Source organism: Lathyrus oleraceus, chromosome 5 (assembly GCF_024323335.1).
Source record: "Lathyrus oleraceus cultivar Zhongwan6 chromosome 5, CAAS_Psat_ZW6_1.0, whole genome shotgun sequence".
NCBI lineage: Eukaryota > Viridiplantae > Streptophyta > Magnoliopsida > Fabales > Fabaceae > Lathyrus > Lathyrus oleraceus.
The window spans coordinates 122745498-122751650 of record NC_066583.1 but is presented as its reverse complement, the minus strand read 5'-3'; the positions used below and the strand labels follow the sequence as shown (position 1 = coordinate 122751650).

Here is a 6153-nt window from a genome sequence, read left to right as displayed (position 1 = left end):
ATGGTCATTCGCACAATCACTTACCAAGTAAATATCCTTGTGCATCATCACCAAGGACCTTCTAATGAAACATACATCAAATACCTTGAACTCCCCTAGACAACCGTCCACCATATTAACAAATGAATTCCCATGGGCAGGTAGTGGGTTAGCTTTAACATTTGGCGCACGGTCCTTAAAGGACACCATTCCACTCTTTACCAGCTTATGAACTTCATACTTGAGGGAGTAGCAATTCTCTATATCGTGTCCGGGGGCTCCTTGATGAAAAGCACAGTGGAGTTCTGGTTTGTACCACCAAGGAAGTGGTTCGGGAATTTGTGGAGGATTTCTTGGTTGTAACAGGTTCTTGAGAACCAGAGAGGGATATAATTTTGCATATGTCATCGGAATTGGGTCAAAAGAGACCTTCTTCCTCTTAAAATTTTGTTGTTGATGATTGTTGGTATTATTGTTGTTGTAGGTGTTTGTTCGTTGATGTGGTTGTTGTTGACGTTGTTGTTGTTGAGTTGGTGTTGACTGATTTGCTGAAAATACTGAAATGACTGTTGATACTTGATGATGATGTTGACGGGGTCGTTGATTTCTTCTTACCCGAGGCCTCCTTTGCCTCCCAAATGAAACTGCATTAGGTTCACTCTCCTTCTTCTTGCTGAAATTGTTGCCATATCTCTTGCTGGATGACGCATCCTCTCTAGACAACCGTCCTTCTTAGACACCTTCTTCGAGCATCATCCCTATGTTTACCATTTTGGTAAAGTCACTGGGGGAACTTGCAATCATCCGCTCATAGTAAAATGAGCTCAGGGTCTTAAGAAAAATCTTAGTCATCTCCTTTTCCTCTAAAGGAGGGGTAATCTGAGCAGCAAGCTCCCTCCATCACTGAGCATACTCCTTGAATGTCTCCTTATCTTTATGAGGCAATGACCTCAATTGGTCTCTATCTGGAGCCATATCAACATTGTACTTATACTGCTTCACAAATGCTTCGCCCAAATCATTGAACGTGCGGATGCTCGCACTATCCAATCCCATGTACCACCTCAAAGCGGCACCAGTCAAACTGTCTTGAAAATAATGGATCAACAGCTGATCATTATCTGTTTGAGTATACATCTTTCTGGCGTACATCACCAAATGAATGAGTGGACATGTATTCCCTTTGTATTTTTCAAAGTCATGCACTTTGAATTTCACAGGAATCTTGACATTTGGAACCAAACAAAGTTCCACAACACTCTTCCCAAACAAGTCCTTAACCCTCAAAGTTTTCAATTCCTTTCACAGCTCAAGGAATTGGTCCTTCATCTCGTCCATCTTCTCATACACATCAGGGCCCTCGGAAGGCTCAGAATGATAGATGATGTCTTTTACACAGGGATGAGTATGCACAACAGGCGGCGATATAGACATGATCGGGCTAGATACCGACATAGAAGCAAAGGTAGGTGCAAAGCCTTCAGGCACAAAGTTCGGTGGCATGCCCCACAGGAATCCGGCAGGCATGTTGGGTGTAAAATGAGAAGCAGTTGTAGGAATGGTAGAGGTAGCCACCTCGGAAATAACAGTCCTCTAAGGAGGAGGAGTTACGGGTGTTGGAGAAGACTGGCTCTGAGCAGCTAGGACTGACTCCATCATGGTAGTCAGACGAGCAATCTCATCCTTCAGGTCTTTGTTCTCTTATTCAAGATGCTCCATAATCTTCAGATGATTGGCGCGGGTATTGTATCGATGAGTCAGCTTGCCTGAAGCACAGAAGAAATGATAACATGAAATAGTATCACATTCTAGGACTCAATTTAATTAAATTATATTATTATTTACTTCAATTTATTTCATTTTATTCGATATTACGCGGTATTTTCTTTCTATTTATCTCAGGATGTTTATTTGAAGCACAAGTAAAAAAGGAAGAAAAGGAGGTGCAAATAGGGATGAAAAGAAGCAAATATCAAAAGCCAAAGCCCAGCCCAAAAAGCACAGGCGTTGTGTCTGTGACGAACGTCACACATGCTGTGATGAGCGTCACGCTTTACACACTTGTGTGACGAGCGTCACACATGGTGTGACGGACGTCACACCATTCTCCTATATTTTTGGCACAAGGAACGCAACAAACCACGTTGAAGCCTACTATCACGCTTGACCGTTTGCAACGTGAAGGCTATGTACACGGAAAACCCTTGGAAGCAGTTACAAAAAGTACCAATATAAATAGTAGCTTTTGGAAAAGCTCTCGGTTCGTCGTTCAACTGTCCCGACTTCGTGCAATTTTTCTTTTTCCAGCCGTGCAAGCATACCACTATTTTTCTTTACTGTTTTTGCTTTTAATTGCAGTTTTATTTTTTATTTTCTTTTCCAGTTAAGCTTTCAGCACTTAATTAATTCTTTTTTGCACAATAGTTTCTACACCGGAAACTATTGTGTACCTTTCACCGGATCTAACCTTACGTTAGAATCTAGTTTTTTTTTTATTCCTTCGCTTTTATTTTTCTGTTTGATTGAAGAATTCAAAAACAAATCCAACCGGTCTATGGTGGATGTTCAAGACTGCTGTTAATTACTCAGGTTCTTTAATTATTGTTTGAATTTATATATGCCCTGCTTTACTGTTTACTTATATTATTTGCCTGAGATGAATTTGTTTATGCATGATAATTATTTAGATCTGTTTAGCATGTCTGGCTAATTTATTTAGGTATCGGTATGTAAAGTAAGCGGAATGAAGGAATCAAAACTAAATTGGTTTAATTAAGTTTAAAATTAAAATCACTCTTTTCACGGTCCCGATTTACAGGTTTAATAACAAGGTTTTTGTACGAAAGTAAAAGACATAAAGAAGTCAAAAGCAATAGAACGAGAGTTTGAGTTTTTGACTGGACAGTGTTAATTGGACATTAATTCTAGATCAGGGCGAGAGCAATTTTTAGAGTTAATTAAATTCTAATCTTTTTCAAAAAGTATTTTTAAAGGTTGAATGTGAGGACGAGAGTTAAGCATTTGAATTTAATTATATAACCTAAGTCAACAGAGCGAGAGTTTGAGATAAGGGCGTTTAAACGATTAGTGTTTTCTTAAAAAGAGTTTCTACGGAGTCTATTGTTTTCAAAAAGTGGTTTTTGACTTAACTAATAAGTGACAGCTACGTTAATATAAAATCATAGTTAATTCAACAGAGCGAGAGTTTGAGATAAGACTTTTAATCAATAGTGTCAACTGAAAAGATTTATTTTAAAACCAAGAAACCAACGAAGAATTGATTCCCTAATTACGACGAATTACATACCGATATCCGTTTAGTTGATATTTAATTTAGATCCTATTTTTAGTTTTAAATTTTCCCCAAACAATCAAAGTATTACCCGGCTTAGCTTTACGAAGTAACCTTAGAAAACAGTATATCGATTCATAAGTCCCTGTGGGATTGATATCTTTTAAAACTACGCGATAGAACTGTGCATTTGCAGTTTGTACCCCAATTCGACTCATAAAGTCGCGATCAAGTTTTTGGCGCCGTTGCCGGGGACTTTTATTTAGTCGATATCGTAACTCTTCTGTTACGCTGTAGAGACTAAGGCTTATTTTCCTTTTCTTTTCTTTCTTTCGTTGATTTGTATGCCACACACTCGCTCACAAGGCGAGCCGTTCTACTTACGAATCAACGATATCGAACTATATCTCCGAGTCTTACGACGAATTCGGGAATATCGTGCTGCAAACAATCTCCCTCCTGTTGAACTTCCTGATCTCAAAAATCTTCTTCCTTCGCCGATACCCGAGATGGCAGAACCAACTCATGCTCTTCGAGATTACGCCGCTCCATCGCAAGATGAGCCGCATTCGAGTATTGCTCCACCCACAATCGAAGCAAACAGCTTTGAACTTAAACCTTCACTGTTGCAGGCAGTGCAACAGAACCAATTCTCTGGAAATCCTACCGAGGATCCAAACCTTCATTTATCCGTATTTGTCCAATACGTTGATACTGTTAAAGCTAATGGTGTCACTTCAGAGGAAATTCGACTTCGTCTTTTTCGTTTCTCGTTAAGAGATAGCGCTAGAAGATGGCTTCAATCTCTTCCTTCCAACTCAGTCACCACATGGAACGAGTTGAAGAAAGTTTTTCTTGCTCGATATTTTCCGCCGAGCAAAACAGCTATGTTAAGAGCCCAGATAAATGGATTTAAACAGAAAGATAACGAGTCTCTCTTCGAAGCATGGGAAAGATACAAAGACATGATGAGACTTTGTCCACACCATGGTTTAGAAGACTGGTTAGTAATTCATACCTTCTATAATGGTCTCCTATACAACACGAGGTTAACAATAGACGCCGCCGCAGGTGGGGCACTAATGAACAAACCTTATGCTGATGCTTACCAACTTATCGAAAGCATGGCTCAAAACCACTATCAGTGGGGAAGCGAACGAACGATGGTAGAAAAACCTCAAATGAAAACTGGCATGTACGAGATAAGTAACCTTGATCATGTTAATGCAAAAGTGGATGCTCTGGTCCAGAAAATTGAAAGTTTAAATGTATCACCTCCAGCCACCGTGGTAGCCATAACTCAGAATTGCGAAGTCTGTGGAATCCAAGGTCACACTCCTGCAGATTGTCAACTCCTAACAGGAATCCAAGCGGAGCAAGTAAACTATGCTCAAGGAAGCCCCTACTCGCATACCTATAACTCAAATTGGAAGAATCATCCCAATTTTTCATATAAGAGTAATAACGCTTTATACGCACCTGGACAATCTCCAAATCAAGCCCCAGCTATACCTCCGGGATATCAAAAGCCGATCCCATCTACACCTAACAATAACGCCCCTGGGAAATCCAACTTGGAAATCATGATGGAAAACTTTATAGCCTCTCAACAGCAAACCAATAAAGATTTCCTAAACCAGAATGTACACACTGGCGAACAAATTAAACAACTAGCAAGTAAAGTAGATGCCCTGGCTACCCATAACAAAATGCTGGAAACGCAAATATCACAAGTAGCTCAACAACAAGCGCCTACTGCTGCCCCAACTGGTACATTTCCTGGCCAACCCCAACCTAATCCGAGAAGCCACACTCATGCAATTATACTGAGAAGTGGAACGGAAGTGGAAGGACCGTCTGACCCAAGGATAGAAAACCAAAACTCTAAAAAGTCAACTGAGAAGGAAAGTGAACCTAAGGAAAAGGAAGAGAGTAATAAGGAAACCATAGAGAAGAAGGAACCTTATGTACCTCCACCACCTTATAAACCACCTATCTCTTAACCTCAAAGGCTTATTAAAACCAAAGATGCAGGCCAATTTAAAAAATTTGTTGACCTACTAAAACAATTAAACGTCACAATTCCGTTTACAAAAGCTATTACGCAGATGCCCTCATATGCCAAGTTCTTAAAAGAAATTCTTTCTAATAAAAGGAAACTTGAAGATAGCGAAACCGTTACACTCACTGCTGAATGTAGTGCTATAATCCAGAATATGCCTCCTAAACTTAAAGACCCAGGTAGTTTCTCTATACCCTGTCACATAGGAAAATTTGTCATTGACAAAGCCTTATGCGATTTAGGAGCCGGTATTAGTGTTATGCCTTTATCCATATGCAAGAGACTTGAAATGGGAGAATTAAGACCAACTAAAATGTCTGTGCAACTAGCAGATCGTTCCGTTAAATATCCTGTAGGAATTCTTGAAAACGTTCCAGTGCGCATAGGTCAATTCTACATTCCAACTGATTTTATAATTATGGACATTAGAGAAGATGAAGTTACACCCATTATAATGGGAAGACCATTCTTAGCAACTGCCGGTGCGATCATAGACGTAAAACGAGGACGACTCACTTTCGAAGTAGGAGAAGAGAAAATTGAGTTCGTTCTTTCCCAATTTTTGAAAGCACCTGCAATAGAAGATACATGTTACTTCATGGATATCATCGATGAATGCATAAAAGAAACTGAGTTAGAAAAAGACAAATCATCTGACTATCTTGTAGAAGACAAACTTAACCAATGTTTAGCAATAACACCGGATCCTACACAATGCCTTAAGAAACCAACCCTAGACCTGAAAACACTTCCCAAAAATCTGAGATATGAATTCCTAGACTTAGAGCTTGAACGACCAGTGATAGTTAATGCTGACCTA

General features: G+C 39.6%; 1 non-coding gene across 1 annotated transcript; it reads right to left on the bottom strand.

Moving 5' to 3' along the window:
* Positions 1-4158: 4158 nt before the first annotated feature.
* LOC127088566 (small nucleolar RNA R71) lies at positions 4159-4265 on the bottom strand. The gene has a single exon (XR_007790397.1). It is a non-coding gene; the product is annotated as a small nucleolar RNA R71 (small nucleolar RNA).
* Positions 4266-6153: the final 1888 nt, after the last annotated feature.